The sequence below is a fragment of the Gorilla gorilla genome, chromosome 12 (genome assembly GCF_029281585.2).
Source record: "Gorilla gorilla gorilla isolate KB3781 chromosome 12, NHGRI_mGorGor1-v2.1_pri, whole genome shotgun sequence".
NCBI lineage: Eukaryota > Metazoa > Chordata > Mammalia > Primates > Hominidae > Gorilla > Gorilla gorilla.
Window position 1 is genome coordinate 87,083,603 of NC_073236.2, and position 12,684 is coordinate 87,096,286.

General features: G+C 35.7%; 1 long non-coding RNA gene across 1 annotated transcript in view; it reads left to right on the forward strand.

Annotated features, from left to right (window-relative positions):
* Positions 1-7,954, forward strand: part of LOC134756713 (uncharacterized) — a 204,651-nt gene extending 196,697 nt beyond the window's left edge. The window contains exons 4-6 of the long non-coding RNA XR_010129805.1: positions 3,774-3,920; positions 6,736-6,895; positions 7,767-7,954. This is a non-coding gene — a long non-coding RNA (uncharacterized lncRNA). The remainder of the gene's footprint in view (positions 1-3,773; positions 3,921-6,735; positions 6,896-7,766) is intronic.
* The last annotated feature ends 4,730 nt before the right edge of the window (positions 7,955-12,684 follow it).

A 12,684-nucleotide genomic window follows, 5' to 3' on the forward strand; every position in this document is an offset into this window, starting at 1 on the left:
GGCACATGTATACATATGTAACAAACCTGCACATTGTGCACATGTACCCTAAAACTTAAAGTATAATAATAAAAAAAAAGATTAAAAAAATTTGGTCGGTATATGGAATAAAAATTATATTATTTTAAAATAATGCCAATGGAAATTAAATTCTCTAATATGAAACAGACTTATGGTAAAATGGCTAACTTTTAGTGAAGTAAGCAAGTTAAAATAATTCTGCTAGTGTTCTTCTGTTCCAGAACTGGGCAGAATCAAAACCTGAGTGTTTGCTAAGTTTATCATGAAAGTGAAACTCAGGTATCAGGATTTTCCCCATAATGTAAACTTCCTTCTCCCAAACACACAAGGAGAAACACGTCAGTGAGGAGTAAATAAAAGGTCTAAAGAATGGAACTCAGTCAGAAATCAGATGGCCTTAATCCAGAGAATTAGTAGCCAGAGAATTGGCATATTATTTAGTTACATACTGTTATACGGATGATTTTTATCTGTTCACTTAAAAGTATTAGTACTCACTCAGATCATTTTAAAGATCATGTGGCCCCTAGCTCCCTTTCTCCTTGAAGCCATTGCCTCTCTTCAATTCCCTCACTTGGAAGAATTACTAGGGTTTCCTGGAAGAAGTGTAGCTAGAAAAAGGCCAAGGAACAGAAATGTTGAAGAGCTATTTGCTACATATTTGGAGTACGAAATCAGGGGTTGGATTGTAACCATGATCTCTAATAAATTCCTGGGGGTAGGTATTAGTGTCAGTAATAGATGTTTATTTAAAGAAGATTTGATATGATACCAAGTGAAAGACAACATTGAACTTCAAGATAAAATAAAAATTGATATATGAGATAAAGTGTATGTAGCCAGAATTTTTGATTATAGTAATTACAGGCTAGAGAATTTTGAAAAACTATTCTATCCAGGAAAAACTAAAAAGTACCAAACAACTTTTAAAGAGACAAACAATTATGAGGCTAAAATCCTGGAGTAGATGAGAATTCAAAGAGGTAGGTTCAAGTCATAGTGATAATTTGCCTATAGAATTCTCCCATTGGAAAATTCCCAGGACCTTCTGTGGGATGGATTAAATGGCTGCTGTCATTGCTTAAAAAAGTGTCTTGACTTTGATGGAGCTTATGTTGAGAAATAAAATTTGTATATATTTTGTAAAAAGCAATTGAGCTTTCATGTTGATGGTTTTAAGGAACTATGAAGACGGAAGTTAAAGCAATGTCACCTGAGGTGGAGACCCTGTCTGTTAAACTGATCCTCTGAATGGCTATATTTTCATGGGTGTCTTTAACTGCAAGTAAACGTCTTATGTGAACTTGCAGCAAGTTGCTCAATTGGAAAATCTTCTCAGACTGGTAAGGGGCTCTAGACAAATGACAGAAGTAAACAACAATGCTGTCAGTAAGAATGAAGCCTTCTTCTAAGCCTCAAATTATTCGTATAGATAATTTTTCAAACACAAAGTTAACTGAGCACACACAGAAACAAAATATTAATTAGAAAGAAGCAGCAGAAAGAACAGAAACAGATTGGAATGGTCAGACATTTTAAAAATGAACTTATTCACTATGTTTGCAGAATGGGAGAAAATATTTGCAAACTATGCATCTGACTATGGTCTGATATCCAGAATCTACAAGAAAATTAAATCAACAAGCAAAAAACAAATAACCCTGTTAAACAGCAGCAAAGGACATGAACAGATACTTCTCAAAAGAAGACGTAGAAGCGACGAACAAACATCTGAAAAAATGCTCATCATCAGGAATTGTTAGAGAAATGCAAGTCAAAACCACAATGAGATACCACCTCACAGTAGACAAAATGGTTATGATTAAAAAGTCAAAAAATAACAGATGCCAGTGAGCCTGCTTAGTAAAGGGAACACAGACACTGTTGGTAGGAATGTAAATTGGTTTATCCATTGTGGAAAGCAGTTTGGAGAGTTCTGAAAGAACTGAAAATAGAACTATCATTCGACCCAGCAATCCCATTACTGGGAAATCCCATTACCAAAGGAAAATAAATCATTCTACCCAAAAGACATTTGCATCCGTATGTTCATCGCAGCGGTATTCTCAGTAACAAAGACATGGAATCAATCCAGGTGCTCATCCACAGTGGACTGTTTAAAGAACATGTGGTACATATATACCATGGAATACTACACATCCATAAAAAAGAACAAAATCATCATGTCCTTTGCAGCAACATGGATGCAGCTGGAGGCCATTCTCCTAAGTGAACTAACACAGGAACAGAAAACCAAACACTGCGTGTTCTTACTTACAAGTGGGAGCTAAACTTTGGGTATGCATGGACATAAAGATAGAAACTATAGGCCCTGGAGAGTACAATAGGAGGCAGGGAGGGGCGCAAGGTTTGAAAAATTACCTACTGGGTACTATACTCATTACCTGGGTGGCACTAGATTTGAAAAATAACCAAACAGAGGTTTTAGAACTAAAAACAAAGCAATAAGAAAAAAATGAGATCTCAGTCAATGGGTTGATGACCAAATTAAACACTGCTAAAAAGAGCATTAGTAAATAGACAGGTCAGAAGTTACATAGACTCTTTCTACTCAAAGTATAATCCATGGACCAGCAGACAAACTAGTGGCCATGTTAGAAATGTAGAAATTCAGGTTTCACCCCAGGCTTAAGTCAGAATTTGCACTTTACAAGATTGTAGGTGATTTATATGCATATTTAAGTGTAAAAAGGATTAATCTAAAAGGTGTCATAAAGGGACACAATGGTAGGAATTACAGAAGATAGGGTCAAATACATGGAGGACACAGAGAGAAGGCCTAATCGGTATTTGAGTCCCGGAAAGAAAATAGGATAGAGACATTATTTGAGATGAAAATGGCTGAGAATTTTCTAGAAGAAATGAAAGGCACCACTTTATGGCTTTAAGGAGACCCAAGAATCTTAAGATAAGTAAACAGAAATCCATACCTAGCCATATCATAATATACAGCTACAGAAAACCAAAGATAAAAAATATAATCTTAAAGGCAGCCAGAATATCAAAGGTAATAGAAACAAAAAGTAGCAATGAGTTGACTCAGATGAGTGAATATCTTTTCTTCACACATAGTTTGAATTGTTTATCTGGTTTGTTTTAGAGGCACTTCCTGACCACTGAAAAGTAAGTTGGTATGTTATTCACATAAGAACTGGATTCAAAGTGCCTGGGTTCAAAGCCTTATCCATGATTAACTAGCTGAATAGCATTGAGTCATTTACTTAGCTTTTTATACTGCTAACAATACCTTCCTCAAAAGCTTATATGATGATTAGATGAGGCAGTGTGGATAAAGCACTTATCATAGTGATGGACACATAAATGTTAAGTATTATAAATATTATTTTTGTAGCATATTTTAAACAATATTTATTTGTATTTTATAGCACAGAATTTTATAGGTCATTCTGTAAAGAGTCAAACATTTTTTTTTCAGTTTGCACATTAATGTATTATATTATTGATAAGGGATATGAACACATTCAATATGTTCTTGATGTACATGTGAAAAGTGATTTGAAAACTAAAACTCCCCACAAAAATCCTAGTTGTAATTTAATTTATGCCACATAAAAATTGCATGGGGTATGAATTAATATGCTCATTGTGTAGGCGACAATCAAAAAAGCTTACATAACATGTACCATGTCCTGTTAGAAGTGCTATAAATGTATTATCTCATTTCACAACAACCTTATGATATAGTTACAGCTATAATCTTCATTTTACAGGAAGAAAACTGAAGCCCAGAAAGCTTAATATATTACCCAAAGAGTTAGTCCACATTGAACTGGGAGTTAATCCTTGTCTGTCTGGCTGGAAAGCTTTTGCTCTGTATCTTGGATGAATAAACTAAACCTTAGGGAGTCTTCCTAGAAGTAAGTGAAACTGGGATTTGATTTCAGTGCTTTCTGTATTCTAGGAATGTCCTTGTACGCTGCTCATACAGAAGTTTATAAATGGTTGCAATGCATCTATTTAAATCTTGCAAAAAGTATTACATAAAATAGTACTAAAAATTAGCAATTCAAACCCTTTAAGTTGTTATATACCTATTTCTCCCCTCCACACACATTTCTTTTGTCTCTTATATTATGTTTTTCTTCCAAATATGAATGAGTAGGCTCTGTAAAATTTCTTTTAACAAAATCTGAAAATAGATATGAATTAGATAGGTAAGAGCCTCACAGTGAAATCTGAATATTGGAGCCATACTGCTTCTTGAGGGATGATAGAATTTCTATGTAAAACAATCTTAAAATACTGTTTTCAAAGTAGTTTTAAGATTATTTCAAAGAGCCAGAGAGGAAAGATTAAAATGGCCATTGATCCAATATTTATAACACTCTACTCTGGGTAGGCATGTAATTGTAAACTTTATAATGGTTGGAGTATTTAAAAAGAATAAAAGAGAACATGTTGGAGGTGGGCAAAAGATACAAATTTTACTGAAATAAGAAGCATCTGTTAAGATCTTTAGAGAAATAGCAAGAATGTAACAAAAGGACAAAAAGGAATCAAGTTGGAGATGTTTTAATGTAACAAAAGGACAAAAAGGAATCAAGTTGGAGATGTTTTAATGATGTGAAATGCTGCTGAAGCACTTTTCTTGTTTATGATTGCCAGCGTTCCTATTCATTAAGTAAGTTCTTATTTCTGACAGTGGATGATGGTTCATTATCCTCAAATGGCAGGGATGGCATCAAGCCTGACGTGTCCTGGGCAGTGAGAAAGTTGTCTGATTCCAGAAAGCTAGTTAGGCCCTCCCAGGCAGTCATCAAACCATTAAAGAATGGGAAAAAGCAATACTTTCTGCTCTAGTTGGCATCTATTTTGCTTATCCTGAAAGGAAAAAATGTTAGCTACATTATAATCTGACTTGGCCTTTATTTAACATTTGTGAGGAGAAAAATGACAATAGCTTTAGTGGTAAGCATAATTGATAGATCTGATAACTTTCTCTTTGCAGTTTTTTTTCCCAAGTCATTAGTGAACAAGAGCCCTTAGGACAAAATACTGGGGTAAAAATTCAAAATGGCAATGATTCATAAAATTTGATTTCTTGTAAAAAAGCCATGGTTTCGCAGAGCTCTCGTTTTACTTTCATTTATGCCTACTTAGCAATCTATTGTTGAAACATGGTTTTGAAGGCAAATACTCCTAGTATCAAGACACCTAAATATGGCCAAAGAAGAATAGCAACAACTTATTTCTAATTTATTCTTTACATGACTCATAGGGGTCTAAATTTTGAAGGTAAAAAAGACAGGGTTAAGTAACAGTCACCCAAAGGACTTAGTTAACTTATTCACATGTACTTATCTCAGTGAGCATCTATTATAAACTAGGCACACTGCCATGGACTGAGAGGAAAATGACAAATTAAACATATAACACCTAATATAAGATAACTCACAGAAAAATAGGGGAACTATTCTCATAGCAGAAGCAAGTGGGAGCCCTGTAATTTTTTAGGTAATAGATGCTTGATGTACCATAAATACTCTCTTCTCTTCCCCCCAAAAAGGCAGTAATTTCTGCTAAGTGTTGAAGCAGAGAGAAGGAGGTTCTGAACACATAAAGGTAGACTAAAGTAAGCCATTGAGTTGAGCCATGAGATGAGGTTACAACAAAGGTATGTAGGTGCACCAACAGTCATGACAAAAGGAAGAAGCAATCAACTCTCCAAGAGGGGACTAAAAAGGTAGAAAAGACTTCATAAAGAAAGAGGTGTCTCCTGCTGGTTGCCTGAAGGATGATTAGGAAGGCATTTGCCAGGCAAGCAAGGTGACCTGGGAAGACATTTGAAGCACAAAGCAAGAGCTTAAGGCAGGAGGAACATCTGGAGTTCAAGGCAGAATGAGCAGTTAGGTATGGCAGGAGCAGAGGAAGTCAAGGGGATTAGTGGGCAGAAGGTTAGAGAAATCACATAGGGGACTCCAAAGACCTGTCTGGTTTTGAACAATAGATAGTGGACATATGTTCGTTTTTAAATGGGTGTTTAAGAGGCAACTACAGTCAAGGTAGGTGTAGTATGTTAAAAAGCTATTATGTTTTGTATTTTAGAAAGAGAAAGATTATTTTCATGCATCCTCTCAAACACTATTCTGTCCTTCAGATTTTCCTGCAAACTCAGTCTACCTAGTCTTCAGGACTCATACCCCAAAAGTGTCCCCTGGTTATCCCATCTTACACTTTCCTCCCTTCTCTGAACTCCTAATTGTGGGAGGATTTCCTTTGGCACTTCAGCATCCTAGAACTTTTGAACAGGCTTTATGTTTCTAGATCAAGAAAATAAGGCCCAGAGTGATGAAATCACTTGCTGAGGATTTTTAACATTCTGCCTTATATTTCTAGTTAACCTTTTATGTGTATAAATCTTTACTTCCCAACTAGATAGTAAACAAATTAAAGGCTGACTTCCATTTTATCAATTCCTACTTTCCCCTCTACATCTTGACTAATTGCCCAGATAATAGGTTCTCAATATAAGTTTGCAGATTGATTAGCATTGCTTTCTGGAATACATTTCCCTTTAAGAAAAAATTAAAAAAAAAAAACTTTTGGGCATTCACTCAGAAAAAAAAAAAACCCTAATGTTTATTGTACATTTTTTTTTTAAAAAAAACCACCACACTTTAGTCTGCCTTTCTGCCTTCAGAACCTCCTTCTCTCTGTTTTGACACTTAACAGAAACCATTGTCTTCTGTGGGAAAAGAAGAGAGTATTTATGATACATCAAGCATCCATTACCTAGAAAATTATAGGGCTCCCATTTGCTTCTGCTGTGAAACGCCAAGATCACAAACATGACTTCAAGACCATCCATTATCCACCTGTAGATTGCTGTCAGGTTTGCAATCTCTTGCTTTCACACGTATTGAATTTCATTTGATCATTTCTACATCTCAACCCTGTTTCCAAACTGTTGAGGAGTATTTCTGAATCTGTCATGTCATTTTTCCTAACTGAACTCTCCTTCTTCAAAAACCTTGACTCTACTCTATGTCTATGCTCTTCTCAAGGGATTTATTTTACATGAAACTAGCTCCTCCCAGCCTGTATTTCATTACAGATATGAAAATATCTCTGTGATATGAGTTTTGCATGTGTAGCTACCTTGTTCTCTAATATTAAACTCCTTGAAATGAGAGATTAACAACAACAACAACAAGACACTACATAGTGGTATTGGAAGAATTATTCTTTTTGGGCCTTAACTTCCACAACTTCAGTGTTTGTTTTTGTTTACTTTCCTAATTTAGCTTGCTCCTAAGAGGTTAGTTAAGAGGTTTCCAACCCTGCAGGTAAAGACCTGGAATCCACATTGTTTTTTCTTGCTAGGTGCTAATATTTATTCTATCTTCTCAAACATGAACATATAGTACTTTCTTGAGAAAAAGCTTCTATTTTGAAGAATTAATCCTCAAATGTAGGTGGATGTTGATAAATAGAAATTAAGTCAAATGTTTTCTCCAAGAGGAAGTAAATGACGCTTCTGAAAGGGCTTCCTTTGTTTCACTGACCAGACTCTTAGTTTTAGATGGACAGACCTGGATACCTGACATTGCCATTCAGTTAGAGTATCCCACACCTCAGTGGCTGACTCAAATTACACAAGCTCACAGACCAATACACAAAACCAGAATGCCTATTTATTGATTTATGATGGGAAAAATAGCTGTTACACGGACTGGAATACTAATGTCAACTTTCCATTCCAGGAAACCATATAACGACTCCTATATGAGAAGCTAAATTACAACACAAAGATTGCTTGGTGAGCATGTGATCAAAACAGGGCAAGATGAAGACCTTCAGAGGCCACAAGCATTTTAGTGTGCCTCCCAACTTCCCTTATATTATTCAAAATATAAACAATAAAATCTACAAAGATGTGAAAGAAGTCCAACAAAAGCTTTATTTTTTATGATGAATACTTTTAAAACTTCATTGATATATCAAATATCATATTCTTTTAAAATGACTTTTTTTTCTTTTTGCAATTTGTTTTGTTGGTATCCAAAATACACAATTTTTCTGCTGGGCTCCGAACAAGAGGAGTTAATTTTAGTCCTTAGAGTTTTGACTGCAACAAGCCTAAATGAAACCTTCATAAAGGAGACTAAAACTCTCTCCTTTAGATCCTATTTGAGTATATGCTGCTAAATTTTGTAAAGTGACTCTTCTCTGTGCTTCCATAGACTAGTTGGTCCCTTTCTGACTGACACATTCTTTCCTTAAGTAGGTTAATGCATTTAATCAATTTACAGCCAAGAAAAGCTCATCTGAGAATATTCTGTCTAAGGAAAATGTGCATATCTCTGATCTGCTTCATCGTGCATGAATTTCATAATGTGGAACTCACACAGAGGGTAGCCAGATGCCCACCTCAGCCCCATAGCAATCACCACTGAAAAGGTGAGAAAATAATCTATATCCCCATATCATTATCATAGGCCAGGCCAAAAGATCTGTTTGGAACAACTGTTCCTATCTGCAGATATTATACAGGATGGGGTCAAATTTCTATCAGCCTGGGCACAACTACAGTCAACAGCATAAATGACCACCAGCCTGAAGGTGAGATTTTATGCAGAGTGTCTTAAATAATTAAAAAGATACTTATGGAATGAATAATTGAATAAATTTTGAGGAAGCATTGCAAAAGGCTTCAAATAATAGAGACAGTTAAATAACTGTAATTTTTATGCACTGCTCTTTTAATGACAGATAAAATGATAGATTTAAGAAAGGCTGAGGACCTCCTCCTACAAAATGCTTGTTAATTACACAGGGAATAGTCATAACTTCATTTTGGAAAAACTCAGCACACACCACTTCAAGTAAAATTATCAGTTTGGAGACACTTGAGCGATATTCCTCCCAATATGATATACTGAGAAGGAAACAATATAACTTTGGTGAAAGTCTTGCCCAAAATGCATAACCTCAGTCTAGTCATTAGAAAACATCAGACAAACCCAAATTCAGGGCCATTCTATAGAATCCCTGGCTCTTAAAAAAGCATCAACTTCATGAAATGCAAAGGAAGACTGACAAAAGAAGAATAAGGAAGAGCAAGGAACCATGACAGTCCAATGAAATTGCAACCCTGGACAGATCCTGAACTAGAAAAAAGCATATTAGTGAGAAAATTGGTTAAATTCAAATAAGGTTTTATCATCGCAAAGACCAACAGGATGTCTTAATAGTAGAAAAGAGAGTTTTATTGATTATATCAGTTTGCAAACTAAGAAGAGACAGTCTCTAGCGTGGATCAAATGGGCTCTCTCTTCACGAAGAGAAAGCGTAGGTTGAGTTTTACACCTCACATGCCCTGTATAACACAATACGGTCATATATATTCAGCAATTTTGGGGGAAAAGCTATATGTACTTATGAGGGGAAACAAGCGCATGGGCAATGGGTAAACATATATGTAATGTACATCCCATGTTTAGTTTGAGGTGGGGTTTTAGCATTAAAATGAAATCAGACTTGGCTCTTTACATCAAAAGGTGAACTATAAGACACAGAGACAGTTTGTGCACAGTCCCTATAAGCTGACTGAAACTGGCTTGAAGATTACAGTTACTTATCAAAAAAAGAATGTTTGTGGCTGAGCACAGTCGCTTACTCCTGTAAAGCACTTTGGGAGGCCAAGATGGGCAGATCACTTCAGGTCCGGAGTTCGGGACCATCCAAGCCAACATGGTGAAACCCTGTCTCTACTAAAAATACAAAAATTAGGCTGGATGTGGTGGCTCATGCCTGTAATCCCAGCACTTTGGGTGGCTGAGTCGTGAGGCAGATCATGAGGTCAAGAGTTCGAAACCAGCCTGGCCAGCATGGCGAAACCCCGTCTCTACTAAAAATACAAAAATTAGCCTGGCATGGTGGCGCACGCCTATAATCCCGGCTACTCAGGAGGCTGAGGCAGGTAAATCACTTGAACCTGGGAGGTGGAGGTTGCAGTGAGTTGAGATCGTACCACTGCACTCCAGAGCAAGACTCCATCTCAAAAAAAAATTAGCCAGACTTGGTGGTCACATCTGTAATCTCAGCTGTATGGGAGGCTGAGGCAGAAGAATTGCTTGAATTTTGGAGGTGGAAGTTGCAGTGAGCCAAGATCACACTACTGCACCCCAGACTGGGCAACAGAGCAAGATTGCGTCTAAAAAAAAAAAAAATAGAGAGAAAGAGTGTTTTGTAAGTCCTGTCCTTTGTCCAGTTAGAGTTATAGTGACCTGGGTTATAAATCAGAGTTAGGAAGGGTTTCACAATTTACCTGATAACCTATTGTTAGGGAGTGTAGCAAGGATGTGGTTTTTCCTGTAGCCATAGGATTTTAGAGATTTGCCATGCTAGCCAAGCCCCAAACCCTTGGCCTGTAGGTAACTTTTGTTGTCTTAAGGGAAGGGTCTCCACTGATTGACAAAGGGAAGTCTATTTTAGTCTCTCAGATCACAGTTTGTAGATTATATTTATTGAATCAATGTTAATTTTGTATACTTTAATTGTACTATGGTTGTCTAAGACGTTAACATTAAAAGAAGCTGGATGAAGTATATAATGGGAACTCTTTGTACTATTAATGTTTTTTTGTTTTTGTATATCTAGAATTGTTTCCAAACAAGTATAGAATGAAAGAATAAGGCAAATTTCATCGGTAAAGAAGTTTTGCAGTGTATAACTTGAGTAAATATATCTAAATTTTTTTCGATATATCATCTGAATGATGTTTAAAATCTGTCATAGATTCATGTCACAAGCCATTCCTACCCAGTACACTGCAGTAGCTTCTGGAAGCCTTTTTACACCTCCACTCTTTCAGAGTTGTCATATGCAATTAATATTTTCATAATGTAGCTTTCAAATTGTGACTAAAATGCACATGATTAAAACAAATCAACGACTACTAATTATTTTTTATGGAAAGTAAGCTCCTCCTGTCTCAGCTTCAGCCATTCCCTAGCCTTCATCTCTAAATGCATTCATTTGGATTCCTATAGAAATTTACTAGATAGTCCTTTCTTACCCCTAAATACTGTGTCTTTAAGAATATTTAGGTTAAAATTTTGGACAAGATCTTTTGGCTTTCTTCCATGATAAACAGATTACTTTCACCTTTTTACACCACATCTTATATTTCCTACCCTATGTTCCAATAAAATTATATCCCTATTTAGTTAAATCAGTAAACCAAGAGTAGAATACACTATTATTATTATGTATGTAATTGTCTGATTCACTTCAGAAATAAGTTGTGTATCATGCTTTTTTCTTTCCTTTCTTTTTGTACAAGTTTTTGTTTTTCTTAAATTTTCCATAGGCTTTTATTTTTTCTTATGTTGTATCCCTAGTCTCTTCACTCAAACAGTTGATCAGGTATGTTACTGCTCTTTCTTTATTCAGGAGACCTCTACCCAGAACTATGAGTTCTCCTTCTGCAGTCTGGGATGCTTTCTCTCTACACCTTCGGCACAACACTCTTCCCGGAGCTTCCTTTCCCTGCCTTCTTAAAGACACTGAATCCACTGACTCCTAAATCTCATAACACTGCATCTGAGTAATGATTCAATTGGGTATAAAGTTATAGGTTGAGGATATTTTTCTCTTTGTCCTTTGAAGAAATTATTCCACTGTCTTCTAGTATGCAGTATTACTGCTCCCATTTTTATTCTTCTTTAGGAAATGTCCTCCCGCCCACAGCCTTCTCTACCTCTAAGGTTAAGAGATTCCCCTGTCCTTAGATGTCCTGAAATTTTAGAGTTATGCATGTAGGTATATTTATTAATTATGTTTGGTACTTGATTCCATCATTTAATCTGAAGAAGAATGTTTTTTCTTTTGTTATTTCATAGTATAATTCTCTCCATTCCTTTGTTCTCCTTTTCTAGAATTCCTGTTAGAAGTTATAACACTTAGAATACTATGTATTCCTTTTAAAAAATCCGCCTTCCCAAACTTTTAAGGTAATTAACTTGATTTAATTCTTTGTTCTGATTAATTTGTTATTCTGGTGATTATTTTTATTTTTTCAGAAACCCTTTGGTTTCCTTCAGTTTATTTCATGTGGCAGAATCATTTTAATTTTTGAATAAAATATCTTCTTGGATCATGCCACTCTCAACTGGATATTTTTTTTTCTAAGCTCTCGGTCTTCCTTAATGTGTCTGTTTAGGGAGGAGTCATTCTTTCTTTTTTGTTGATGTTAAATATGTTTTAAAGTGTAGGTTTTCATCAAATATCAGGGGATAGTTGCTTATCTGATTATATTTTAAAAGGAAGCAGTAAAAAAGAAGCTGATTGAGAAATGTATGTACCATTTGCAGTTCTTGGACACTGATGGGGTTGCCACAGCATGTGTAAGCAAGAAACCATTCATCATGTTGTGTGTCTCTACAATGCTAGATTATGAAGGTCTTTCTTTTCTTTCTACACCAGTTCATATGTCTTTAAGCTTTTTTTTTCTATTTGCTTATGATAAGACAGCTGTGAAAAACTGTGTCTGAAGTGTTAAGCAATTTAACTGTGGTTAAATTAACAGCAAATCCTATTTTCAGTTTCAATAGTGAGCTCTCGTTTTAGTGAAGCACTGTTCTTACTCCAGTTTTCCAGAGTACCGTCTTACACTAA